The sequence below is a fragment of the Rutidosis leptorrhynchoides genome, chromosome 8 (genome assembly GCF_046630445.1).
Source record: "Rutidosis leptorrhynchoides isolate AG116_Rl617_1_P2 chromosome 8, CSIRO_AGI_Rlap_v1, whole genome shotgun sequence".
NCBI lineage: Eukaryota > Viridiplantae > Streptophyta > Magnoliopsida > Asterales > Asteraceae > Rutidosis > Rutidosis leptorrhynchoides.
The window spans coordinates 290,118,672-290,131,329 of NC_092340.1; the positions used below are offsets into that span (position 1 = coordinate 290,118,672).

Consider the following 12,658-nt stretch of genomic DNA (forward strand, 5'->3'; position numbering starts at 1 on the left):
TTATTTTTATTTTGAATTCTTTTTTTTTTAATCTTATCCAATATTATTATTATTATTATTATTATTATTATTATTATTATTATTATTATTATTATTATTATCATTATTATTATAAACTGTTTGGAAATAATTATATAATTAGTTATTGTGCAATTTTAACATAAAAATGCCACTTATTAAGCTATATCAACCATTATTTAAAGTTATAAATGAGTAAATGAATTATGATTCCACATTTAATTATTAATTGTGTGTTACGGAGTACTCTACTTTTTGTTAACACCAGTCTGGGATTACACCAAAAGGACTAAACCACCCACGCGATTATCCCCCGCAGTTGCATACACGCCCCCAGCTTCTGCTCTGGAGGAAACCCGGACCAATCGCGATGTGCGAAAGGCGACCTTTGGTGGATTTCAAGATCAAGGGAATATCCTTGTGTGCAATGTTGCCACCTCAAGGAATCGGACTCCCAACCTCTAACAAAGGGTACTTTAGTTACTGACGTTTTGAACGATTTCTATCATTTTATACATTATAATAATAAAAAATCAATATCAATATGTACACGTCCGTATGTACACGTCCATGCGAAGTGCAATTAAACCTGTTTGAAAATATTAGTGGCTTAAAATTGAACACTTGACTCGAGTGACATCAAGGTGCATATATATTCATACCTACCTTTTAAAGATTTTCACATATAATGTTAGGGGAATCAAATTTGTTGCGTTGCTTATAAATACGATTTAACAACATAAAAATTTGAATGCTGAGAGAGCGTACCTTATATAATAAAGAATCCTTATATTAAGACATTTGAGATATTTGTGCGGCCTAGCTAGTCTACCCTATATATGATCTTCTATAGTTTCTATTATATGGCTAAAATGATAATGTCATAAATATAAATAATGATTATTAAAGCTTTAGAAAAGTTAAAAAATATAAAAGAAAAAAATCTAAGTCATGTTGATGATGTCATTAACACTAATTAATTAAATAAATTAAAAAAATCTTTAATAAAATACGGAGTATACGAGTATTTCTTTTAACATTCAAACCCTAAAATCTTTTAGGTCATGATGCTAAATCATCTACCTCTTTTCTTCAAAAAAGGTATTTTATTTTCATAATTCTTCTTTGTCCTTCCTTCAATTTTTGAGTAATTTCATCTGTAGCTTTTGTATTAGGGCTTATATATGTGCGGGCTAAGTGGTTGCATCAAAGAAGGAGAAATCAAAATTAAATTGAAGCTTGCATCTCCAGGAATTGAAGCTTCTACACCCTTGCTGTAAGATTTAACATATGATTCATGTTATTAGTTCGTTGAGTAGTTAATAATAAGTTAGGTTTTATGAACCTAACCCTAAGTTTTGGGGGAAGTGGTAACATCGGGTTTAGAAGATTTATATGAAAATGTTTTATTGAGTAAAATAACGATTTTGTTTAATAACTAGGGTTTATCCCTTGGTCTCTATGATGATAATGGTTTACCATTGACGGGCTCATCTAATCCTATGGGTTTGTTCTTATTATTATTTAATCAATCATCTATTAACTTTTCATGATAATCAACCTAGCGTTTTAAACGGTTTAACACAAGAAATTGCTTCACTTTTCATATAGAAGATGATGATTATGCTTTGGAAGTGGTTGCGAGTTTGACGGAAACTGGGTCTAGCTAGAGTGAAGCTCGGGTTTATCGAACTGTGACGGTTTAGAAAAAAAGGAGTTGATAAATGGAATAGAAATAGTGATGGTGTGAGTCAGGGAGATGATGAACTATTTTTCTGTTCTATGTTTAGTGATAAATGTGACTTGGTGATGGATTTGGTTAAAGACATGATTTGTGAGTAAATATAAATATATATGTATATAATTGTAGTTTTGTGTGTTTACTGAAGTGGGTATGTTTTTGTTTTTGGCAGATGAGTGTGCTTATGATGTTGGAAAGGTTAAGGGTTGTTGTTTCGTTGCTTTAAATTGATTATTAACAGAAGTGACAACACCACCAGGTCAGACTACATTCCCCTTTTTCTTTTATTCAGTTGCTGATTGTGGTATATACCACACATGTTTTCCTTGGGGGTTTTAATGCTAAATTTTTTTTGCATTCTCAAATGCTTATGCTTCATTGATTACATCATAGTGTTGTTATAGTGAACAACTTTGTTATACGATTGGTAGTCGTTCATTAGTTGCCTACTCAATCTGTAAGTTCCCTTATCTACTCTAATATATATTTTTTTTGTTAACGGATCATTGTTAACATATAGGCTTCTAGCTTATGAATAACGTTGATTTCGTTTCACTGCTAAGATGTTGATGATACTACTGTCGATGCGATGAACAAGTATAATAATCGTAACAATACCGTCGGTGCCATGAACAGGTATAATAATTTTAACAATCTGATTTTGTTTCACATACAATGAATCATTTGCGAAATGTTAATTATTTTGTTGTGTTAATTATTTTATGAACTGGGGTTAACATATGGATGGTAAGACAAATTACGATTTCTGCTTTTGTACTGAAATAAAACATGATTATTTATTAATGTATCTACTGTTGCCAACTCAATACGACCAACAATTTATCTGTTCAGGGAATCTGTAAAGAATGAAGCAGATGTCCCCCCTAAATTCGAGATGAAGATGACAGAATGTTGTAGATAAAACGATCTTGGTAAACTCACTTTCAATTCAGTCTCCACATGTAATCATCAAATTATCATCCAAATTGTTGGTACGATTATCCAGAATTAATCGTTTATTCATAGCTTTTATGTTTTTAGATGACTATGATTCTCTGTATATTATTCAAGGTATATTATTAAAGAGGAATTCTCTTTGTTGATGCTCATGAATATGATCATTCAATAAGAAAATTGGTGGACTCATTCCCTTAGAAGTGCCCAAGCTTATCAGCTTAGAAGAGTCGCAAGTCTCTATATGCATCTTTTTATCCATGAAAACTTTCTTGCTCATACTTTTAATAAGACAGATGGGATGTAAATATACTTTAATCCTCTTTAATTTAAAATCGTTTGCAGAACATGTATATTTCATCATTCATACAAGAGGGTCTAAATGACATGCACTTAGTGGTTCAGTTATAAAGGCTACTGGATGCCAAAACTTATGCTTCAATTGCCCATTACATAGTTAGCTAAATGTCTTCATTTTAACTGTTTAAGATATAATATGCCCTACTTCCCCAAGTGAAGTTAATTTCACATTTTGTGTTGGTTGCTGAAGATTATATCTTTAAGCATCTTAATTTGTTGATTTGTGTTCATTCTATGTAGGTACAATCTGGAATATACATTTTCTGTCTTAGCTTGGTTTGTAATTACTCACTATGTAATGGAAGAAAATTAAATTAGACGTAATTTCTTTTGGGGCGGTTGGGGTGAATCTTTAAAAATGTATTGTGTTAATTGGGATTTAACTCTCAGTTATTATGATTCGGGCGGGTTAAATATCGGGTCTCTTAATGGGAAAAATCGGGCTCTTTTCAGGAAATGTTGGTGACGGTTCAAAATAGAAGAAAACGCATTTTGGGTCTTTGCGATGAGAGGCGACAGGAGAACGCACAAAAAAGCTCAAACATTGGAAGTAAGCTTCTTATACTAATTTTAAGAACTACAAATTTTTAGAACGTAATACTAAGTTAGATTTAGTGGATTATTGATTGATTTTTACCATTCATTGAATAATGTTGTTTTGACGGTTGACTGTGAGTATTGAAAGTTGTATGATAATAAATGACTTTAGCATTTACATTCATTTAATACTTAAAATATATTATTAAAATATTTTTTTAAACAAACCCGTGATTTCACGGGTCATTTCACTAGTTCATATGCTATAACTCAAAACATGGGAGGTCAGCGATCGACCGTGCATGACCCATATTTTCTAGGGGGCCATTTTTTTGTATATACGAACACAATTAGAGATTTGAGAAACATAGGAACTGGAGAAAAACAACTGAAACAACGAAGGCGAAGCACAATAGACTCAAAAACAATAATTAAATGCCCTAGAAAAAAAAAAATCAAAGTCCATTACCACTTTAGCAAGGCCCAAAGTGTTTTTTCTTTAAAAAGCTTGTATTATTTGTTGTGGCATAAGAATTTTTTTTCTTTCTTATCTCGTTTTAGGTACTTAAGTTCTCGAGACCGAGTTCTTGAGACCGACCATGACTCAAAAGGTATACTTTAATGTTATGCATACTCTTTTCTCTAATAAAACGAGTAAACTAATAAAATTCATATTCACATTATTCCGAAAACGAGTAAACTAATAAAATTCATATTCACATTACTGTTATAATTCAGTAGGCTTATAACTACCTTTAGTGGTTTGATTCTTGATGTTATAATTCAGTAGGCTTATAACTACCTTTAGTGGTTTGATTCTTGATGTTATAATTCAGTAGGCTTATAACTACCTTTAGTGATTTGATTCTTGATTTAGAATACTAATAATGAAGTGTAAGAACAAAGATGATAATGGAGAGAAAGAAAGAAACACTTTGTAAGTGTGAGAAATGGTGCAAGTTTAATGCTTGCATTCATGAGTATTTATAGCCTAAAATCTCAATATAAAAATACATACTTTGTGTACCAAAATTGACTATATGTATACACCAAAATTGACTATCCATATCTATATTATTATTATTATTATAACACTCCCCCTTGGATAGCAATTTTATTTTGTTGAAGATCAACTATAAATTACTGCCTCGTTAAAAACCTTGCTAAAGAAAACCCAGTGGGAAAAAACTTTAGCTAAGGGAAAAAGAGTGCAGCATGGAGTTGACTCCCCCTCAAGTAGACATCGCTTCAGCTGTTACATCTTTTGAACATGTCTCATGCCAATGTTATGAACGTGTGTTCTGAAAATAGCAGTTGGAAGTGCTTTCGTGAAAAGATCAGCAGAGTTTTTGCTAGATTGCACATATCTCATTTCAATCTGGTTGTCCTTAATGAGATTTTGAGTGTATGAGAAGAATCTAGGTGGTATGTGTTTTGTTCGGTCACTTTTGATATACCCTTCTTTCATCTGTGCTATGCAAGCTGCATTATCTTCATAGATAGTTGTTGGACTTTTATCGCGTTCTAGTCCACAAGAATCAGTAATGAGTTGTGTCATTGATCTCAACCAAAAACATTCTCGAGTAGCTTCATGTAATGCAATCACTTCGGCATGATTTGACGATGTAGCAACAAGTGTTTGTTTTTGAGAACGCCATGATATTGCAGTACCTCCATTTAGGAATACATATCCAGTTTGAGATTTAGCTTTATGTGGATCAGATAAATAACCTGCATCTGCATAACCAACCAAATCTTGTTTTGATTCGTTAGAATAAAATAATCCTAAATCAGTAGTTCCTCGAAGGTATCGAAATATGTGTTTGATCCCATTCCAGTGTCTTTTGGTAGGAGCAGAGCTGAACCTTGCCAACAAATTAACTGCAAAAGAAATGTCAGGTCTTGTACAATTTGTAAGATACATAAGAGCTCCAATTGCACTAAGATATGGTACTTCTGGTCCAAGAATGTCTTCTTGATCTTCACATGGACGAAATGGATCAGCTTCAACATTGAGTGATCTAACAACCATAGGAGTACTTAATGGTTTTGCCTTGTCCATATTGAAACGTTTCAAAATCTTTTCAGTATATGTTGTTTGATGTACAAGTAAACCATTAGGCATATGCTCAATTTGTAAACCAAGGCAATACTTGGTTTTTCCGAGATCTTTCATTTCAAATTCTTTCTTTAGAAGTTGAATGGCTTCATAGATCTCTTTATTTGTACCTATGATGTTAAGATCATCAACATAAACAGCTATGATCACATATCCGGATGTTGTTTTCTTAATGAAAACACAAGGGCAAGTAAGATTATTTGTATACCCTTTGCTTATCAAGTAATCACTTAATCGGTTATACCACATACGTCCCGATTGTTTTAACCCATATAAAGATCTTTGTAATTTAATCGAATACATTTCTTTGGGTTTTGCATTTGATGCTTCTGGTACCTTAAATCCTTCAGGTATCTTCATATATATATCACTATCAAGTGATCCATATAGATAAGCAGTCACAACATCCATGAGATGCATTTCTAAATTTTTAGAAACTGCCAGACTGATTAAGTACCTAAAAGTAATTGCATCCATAACAGGAGAATAAGTTTCTTCATAATCAATTCCCGGTCTTTGAGAAAAACCTTGAGCTACAAGTCTAGCTTTATACCTTGTAACTTCATTTTTCTCATTTCTTTTTCGGACAAAAATCCATCTGTATCCTACAGGTTTCACATCTTTAGGAGTGAGAATGATGGATCCGAAAACTTTTCTTTTATTGAGTGATTCTAATTCAGCTCGTATTGCTTCTTTCCATTGAGCCCAATCATGTCTATTTTGACATTCAACCATAGATGTTGGTTCTGGATCATCATCATTATTCATGATGTCATATGCAACATTAAATGAAAATTTCTCATCAAGATTTTTCATTTCATTTCGGTTCCATAATATTTTTGAATATGCATAATTGATTGCAATTTCTGTATTGACATCATCAATCTCCTCTGCAGTAGGAGTACTGATTTGTGGTTCTTCTTGAACACTTTCTTTTACTTCATTATCAGCTGATTTTCTTTTTCGAGGATTTTTATCCTTTGAACCGATTGGTCTTCCACGTTTCTGACGTGGCAAAGATTCATGAGTGACGTTATTGCCAGCTTTTGGAATTTCAATTCGAGCTGGAGTATTTACTGCTGGTATATATGATTTTGTCACCGTTTTTGTATCTGTAAATGCATCAGGCAATTGATTTGCAAGTTCTTGTATATGCATTATCTTTTGAACTTCTGTCTCGCATTCTTTTGTGCGAGGATCAAGATACTTTAATTGAGGTTCACACCATGAAACATCATTTTCTTTATTTTTCATTTCTCCCCCTAATCTAGGGAACAATGTTTCATTAAAATGACAATCAGCAAAACGTGCTGTAAAAACGTCACCTGTCATAGGTTCAATATACCTTAATATTGAAGATGTTTCATATCCAACATATATTCCCAACCTCCTTTGAGGACCCATTTTTGTACGTTGTGGTGTCGCAATTGGAACATACACTGCACAACCAAATGTTCTAAGATGGGAAATATTTGGCTCTTGACCAAAAGCAAGTTGTAGGGGGGAATATTTATGACTTGCACTTGGTCTGATGCGAATCAATGCAGCAGCATGTAAAATTGCATGACCCCATATAGATACAGGGAGTTTTGTTCTCATTATCAATGGTCTAGCGATTAACTGTAAACGTTTAATCAATGACTCGGCTAAACCATTTTGTGTATGCACATGAGCAACAGAATGTTCAACAACAATTCCTATAGACATGCAATAGTCATTAAATGCTTGAGATGTAAATTCACCAGCATTATCAAGTCTCACCCTTTTAATGGTGTAATCAGGAAAATGAGCTCTTAATTTAATAATTTGGGCAAGAAATTTTGCAAATGCCACATTACGGCTTGATAACAGACAAACATGAGACCATCTGCTAGATGCGTCTATTAGAACCATGAAATATCTAAATGGTCCACATGGTGGATGAATTGGTCCACATATATCACCTTGAATTCTTTCAAGAAACATTGGTGATTCTTTCTCAACCTTAAGTGGTGAGGGTCTAGTTATCAATTTTCCAAGAGAGCAAGATGTACATGGAACCATTGTATCATGATGGATTTTTCTATCCTTTAGTGGATGTCCATGAGTACATTCAATAATCCTTTTCATCATTGTTGATCCTGGATGGCCTAATCTGTTATGCCATAAACTGAATACACCAGGATCAATATATTTTTCGTTAACTACCATATGTATTTCTGGTACATTTATATGTGTATAATGTAATCCAGAACTAAGTCTTGGCAGTTTTTCAACCACATGACTCTTGTCAGTGATACTTAAATATTTCTCATTTTCTGTTGTCACTGACTGATAATCATACCCGTTAAGGTATATGTCGGAGAAACTCAATAAATTTCTGCTTGACTTGGGAGAAAATAAGGCATCATTTATTAAAAATTTTGTACCATTTGGTAGTATGAAATTTGCTTTTCCTATCCCTTTTATCAAGTTAGCAGGTCCTGATATTGTATGTATAGTTCCTTCCGTTGGTTTTAGATCAATAAAATATTTCTCGGATTTAAGTATAGTGTGTGTAGTTCCACTGTCTGCTATACAGAGATCTCCACCACTTGATTGATGTTGTATTCCAGCAAAATTCATATTGAACTTCATATATAAGAAATAAATAGTGAGTACATTAATATTACACAATATTTTAAACGCAAATAGATAGTACTGAAACATTTAGCAAACATAATGACAAAGACAGACGATATTAAATCGTTTATTTTTCAAAAGACACACAACTTAAACATTCAAGAAATCTTCATATAAATCAGATGGTTTCTCAGTGACTGTTGGATCAATATTATCCACAAAATTTACTTCCTTTTCTTTACCTTTCAGCGAATCCTGATACATCTTAACAAGATGTTTAGATGTTCGGCAAGTATTAGCCCAGTGGCCCATTCTACCACATCTGTAGCAAGATTCTTCAGAATTTTTAGAAGAATTTTCTTCAACATCTTGTTTAATGGGCTTGTTTTGTGGTTGATATTTATATTTTCGTGGATTACTATTTCTTTGACCACCACGGCCACGACCACGACCACGTCCACGCCCATTACCATTACCATAAGGATGGTTTCTACCATAGTTATGGCTTTTGGCATGATGATGGTGATGGTTATTATAACCACGACCTTGCCCGCGTCCTTGTCCCTGTTTATAATTATTTGCAGTATTTGCTTCAGGGATTGCAAGTGTACCAGTAGGACGGGATTGCTGATTTTTCATTAATAGCTCATCATTTTGCTCTGCAACTAAGAGATATGAATTAAGTTCAGGATATGTTTTGAACTTTAGCATTCTCAAATTTCTTTGCACTGTGATGTTTGCAGCATTCATTGTGGAGAAAGTTTTCTCCATCATGTCTGCATCACTAATTTCATGTCCACAGAATTTAAGTTGTGAACATGTATTATACAGAGCTGAGCTGTATTCATTTACTTTCTTAAAGTCTTGGAACCTTAATGTTCTCCATTGTTCCATTGCAGCTGGAAGTAAAATTTCTCTTTGATTATTGAATCTGCTTTTGAGACCTTCCCATAAAACATGGGGATCTTCTACAGTCACATAATTATTTTGTAAGCATTCATCAATATGTTGATGAATAAAGCAACATGCCGTAGCTTGTTCTTTTTCAGAACAAGTGTTGTTTTCATTTATGGTTTCAAGAATGCCCATTGATTTAAGATGCATTTTTACTTTTATAACCCATGGCATGTAGTTGTTTCCAGTTGATTCTAAAGGAGTAAATTTAAGCTTTTCCAGATTCGACATTTTCTATTATCAAAAATTAAAACAAACATCATGATAAATTAGAGTCAATTTATATTCATAAGTATATAAACATTAAACATAAATTTAATATAACATAAATGATAAGTAGGTGACAGTGTCGACCATGTGTAAGCAATCATAAATAAATGTTATATAACAAAAATATAAATATTAGTAAACATAAATGAAAATTTGGCGACAGTGTCGACCATATATTTTTTCAGGTGGTATAACCGACCTATATCATTCTGGTGGTATAACCGACCATATATCATTTTGGTGGTATAACCGACCATATATCATTTTGGTGGTATAACCGACCATATATCATTTTGGTGGCAGAGCCAACCATATTTAGTATTAAGATTATCGTGCTGATAACGTGTTATAATTCAGTAGGCTTATAACTACCTTTAGTGGTTTGATTCTTGATGTTATAATTCAGTAGGCTTATAACTACCTTTAGTGGTTTGATTCTTGATGTTATAATTCAGTAGGCTTATAACTACCTTTAGTGATTTGATTCTTGATTTAGAATACTAATAATGAAGTGTAAGAACAAAGATGATAATGGAGAGAAAGAAAGAAACACTTTGTAAGTGTGAGAAATGGTGCAAGTTTAATGCTTGCATTCATGAGTATTTATAGCCTAAAATCTCAATATAAAAATACATACTTTGTGTACCAAAATTGACTATATGTATACACCAAAATTGACTATCCATATCTATATTATTATTATTATTATAACAATTACTCCATTATTCAGGGAGGATAATACTTTTTCAATGAGATGTATGTGAACATTGGCGAGTTTAGGTTTTAATCGTGGGTCTCGTTTTCAAAAATTCTCACAATTTTTATTTTGTAGTGGGTATCATTAAATTTAATAATGGGACTCCATATATTATTTTAGAATTTATAGTTTTTATCGTATGAATTACTAAAATATTTTAAATTGACTCACTATAAAATATAGTTAAACACAAAATTAAACAGTCCTTATCTAATTTCTTATTTTCCTTCGTATCATGCGACCTTCATAACTTTATCAATTATCCTTCGATCTTCTAGCTAGTGACTAATCGCCATTTAACATTCATCAATCATCCTTCAGATTATGCAATCCTGGTAGCCTGGTAAGTAATGATGTGCTATTAGGGTTTTTATTATTTATTCAAATTTGTAAAATTTTAAGAACTGGAATCGGTTAATAATATAGCTTAGTTGGATTTTTTTCAAACTGATGTATATATGTTTATAAATTACAAATCGTTTCGTTAAATTATCCATGAGCACACAATCAGATGACTACATACAGTGGCAACTTTTAAAATATATAGTTAATAAATGACATACATATCGCATATATTCATAGTTAATAAAATAATTAATCTTTCATTCTTTTCTCTTAAAAATTGCAATTTTACAGCTATTGTTTATTATTTTAAGTTGAAGTGTATTAATTTGATTGTGGGTTTGAATTTGACAGATATTTTTAAAAAGTCAGGAGAATCCAAAAATTCTGCTAGTGATTCACTAAACAACATTGAAGAACAACCTCATGTTCAAGAAAGAGTACTTGAAGAGGATGAACATCAAGCCCCTTCCAGAAAGTATAAAAAAATTGATTTGAATGAACTTCCGACTGATCCGCAAGAGTGTCCGACCATGGCACACTACCACCCAAGTCAACGAGATGAAATTAGAAGAACATTCTTGCTAAAAGGTCATTGTCAACTCCCAAATCATTCTTTTATACAAAGAGAGATCAGAGATAAAAGTCGTAAGTTTATTTCATTATAGTTTAATGATCACAAATATTGGATATAGCATAAAGAAAGAAGTAGTTATCTATTTCAATATGAGAAAAAAGCTCAAGGGGAACAGATACTTATGTTAAAAGTACTGTTACTTAATGGTAGCTTTTAGTTTTATGAATATAGTCAAATAATATATGTTAAGCATATAGTCATATAAGTAGTGGTGTTTTGGTTCTGGCCACCAGGCTTTAATTTAACATAAAATTTATTCTTAAAACAGGTGAACTTGAAAGTGGTACCGGTCAAAATCAAGAAGTTGGAATTAAACGTCCGTGTAACACTCGTGGGGTTCTCATTATGGCTCACTTCTAGACATATTGGCAGTATATTCTTCAATTTGTGAAGTACTTGAGGACATCGGTGTGTTTGTAAAATGTATGGCTTTGAAATCCTATCGTATGTTTGGTTCGGGGATCTGAAATTCCAGAATTTGTAAAACGTAAAATGTTAAAAGCAAAACACAAACCATAAACATAAAACTTTAACGTAAAATTTAAACACAGAGCGTATGGTGTAAAACGTAAAATGTAAATGTAAAATGAAAAGCATAAATCGTTAACCTAGAACTTAAATTGTAAAACGTAAACGTAAAACATCAAAGGTCAAAGTAAAACTTCGACGTAAAACGGAAACATAATATGTAAATGTAAAACGTAAACGTAAAACGTAAATGTAAAATGTTAACGTAAAAGTAAAATGTAAGCGTAAACGTAAAACGTAATATGTAAAACGTAAACCTAAAATGTCAAAGTAAAACGTAAACGAAAAACGAAAAACGCCAAAGTAAAACGTAACACGTAAATTGTAAACGGGAAAGTAAAATGTAAATGTATAACATATAACGTAAACCATAAAGCACCAAAGAGGCATTGCTTGAGTGACATAACTCCTATGTTGATCTAGGGCTCATGTCCTTAACATAATGGGCGAGGGTTCGAATCTGGAGAGAGAGAGAGAGGGGGGGGGGGGGGGGGGGGGGTCTCAAGGATTCTGTTGCGGTGATGTGACGCGTGCCTTAAGCCTCTCGGTTTAATCCAAAGCACATACGGTACCAATGTGGCTATCGTGTGTGAAGAGTTTCCTCCTAACACGTGTGTAGGTGACAAATCAGCGCCGTTAAAAAAAATAAAAATAATAAAGCGTAAACCTAAAACGTAAATGTAAAAGGTAAAAGGTAAACGTAAAACGAAACATAAATAAACGTGAATGGTGAGAAACATATGATTTCGAGATCCCTCACATATGCAAAAAATTTTAAAATCCCATACTCATAGGATTTCAAAATCTCTAGTCATTTGAAATCCTCCAACTAAACATAGG

At 32.6% G+C, this 12,658-nt stretch overlaps 2 long non-coding RNA genes across 10 annotated transcripts; both read left to right on the forward strand.

The window, feature by feature from the left end:
- The first annotated feature begins 1,035 nt into the window (after positions 1-1,035).
- On the forward strand, positions 1,036-2,862 carry LOC139862348 (uncharacterized). 9 transcript variants are annotated; one of them, XR_011764146.1, is made up of 6 exons: positions 1,040-1,119; positions 1,194-1,294; positions 1,461-1,524; positions 1,630-1,852; positions 1,932-2,395; positions 2,612-2,862. It is a non-coding gene; the product is annotated as an uncharacterized lncRNA (long non-coding RNA). The 9 variants fall into 9 exon arrangements; XR_011764147.1 differs by having other exon boundaries at positions 1,194-1,852; positions 1,932-2,018; positions 2,164-2,395; XR_011764149.1 differs by having other exon boundaries at positions 1,194-1,852; positions 1,932-2,018; positions 2,280-2,395.
- Positions 2,863-10,545: 7,683 nt separating this feature from the next.
- On the forward strand, positions 10,546-11,747 carry LOC139861092 (uncharacterized). The gene is made up of 3 exons (XR_011763650.1): positions 10,546-10,654; positions 11,008-11,301; positions 11,559-11,747. It is a non-coding gene; the product is annotated as an uncharacterized lncRNA (long non-coding RNA).
- The last annotated feature ends 911 nt before the right edge of the window (positions 11,748-12,658 follow it).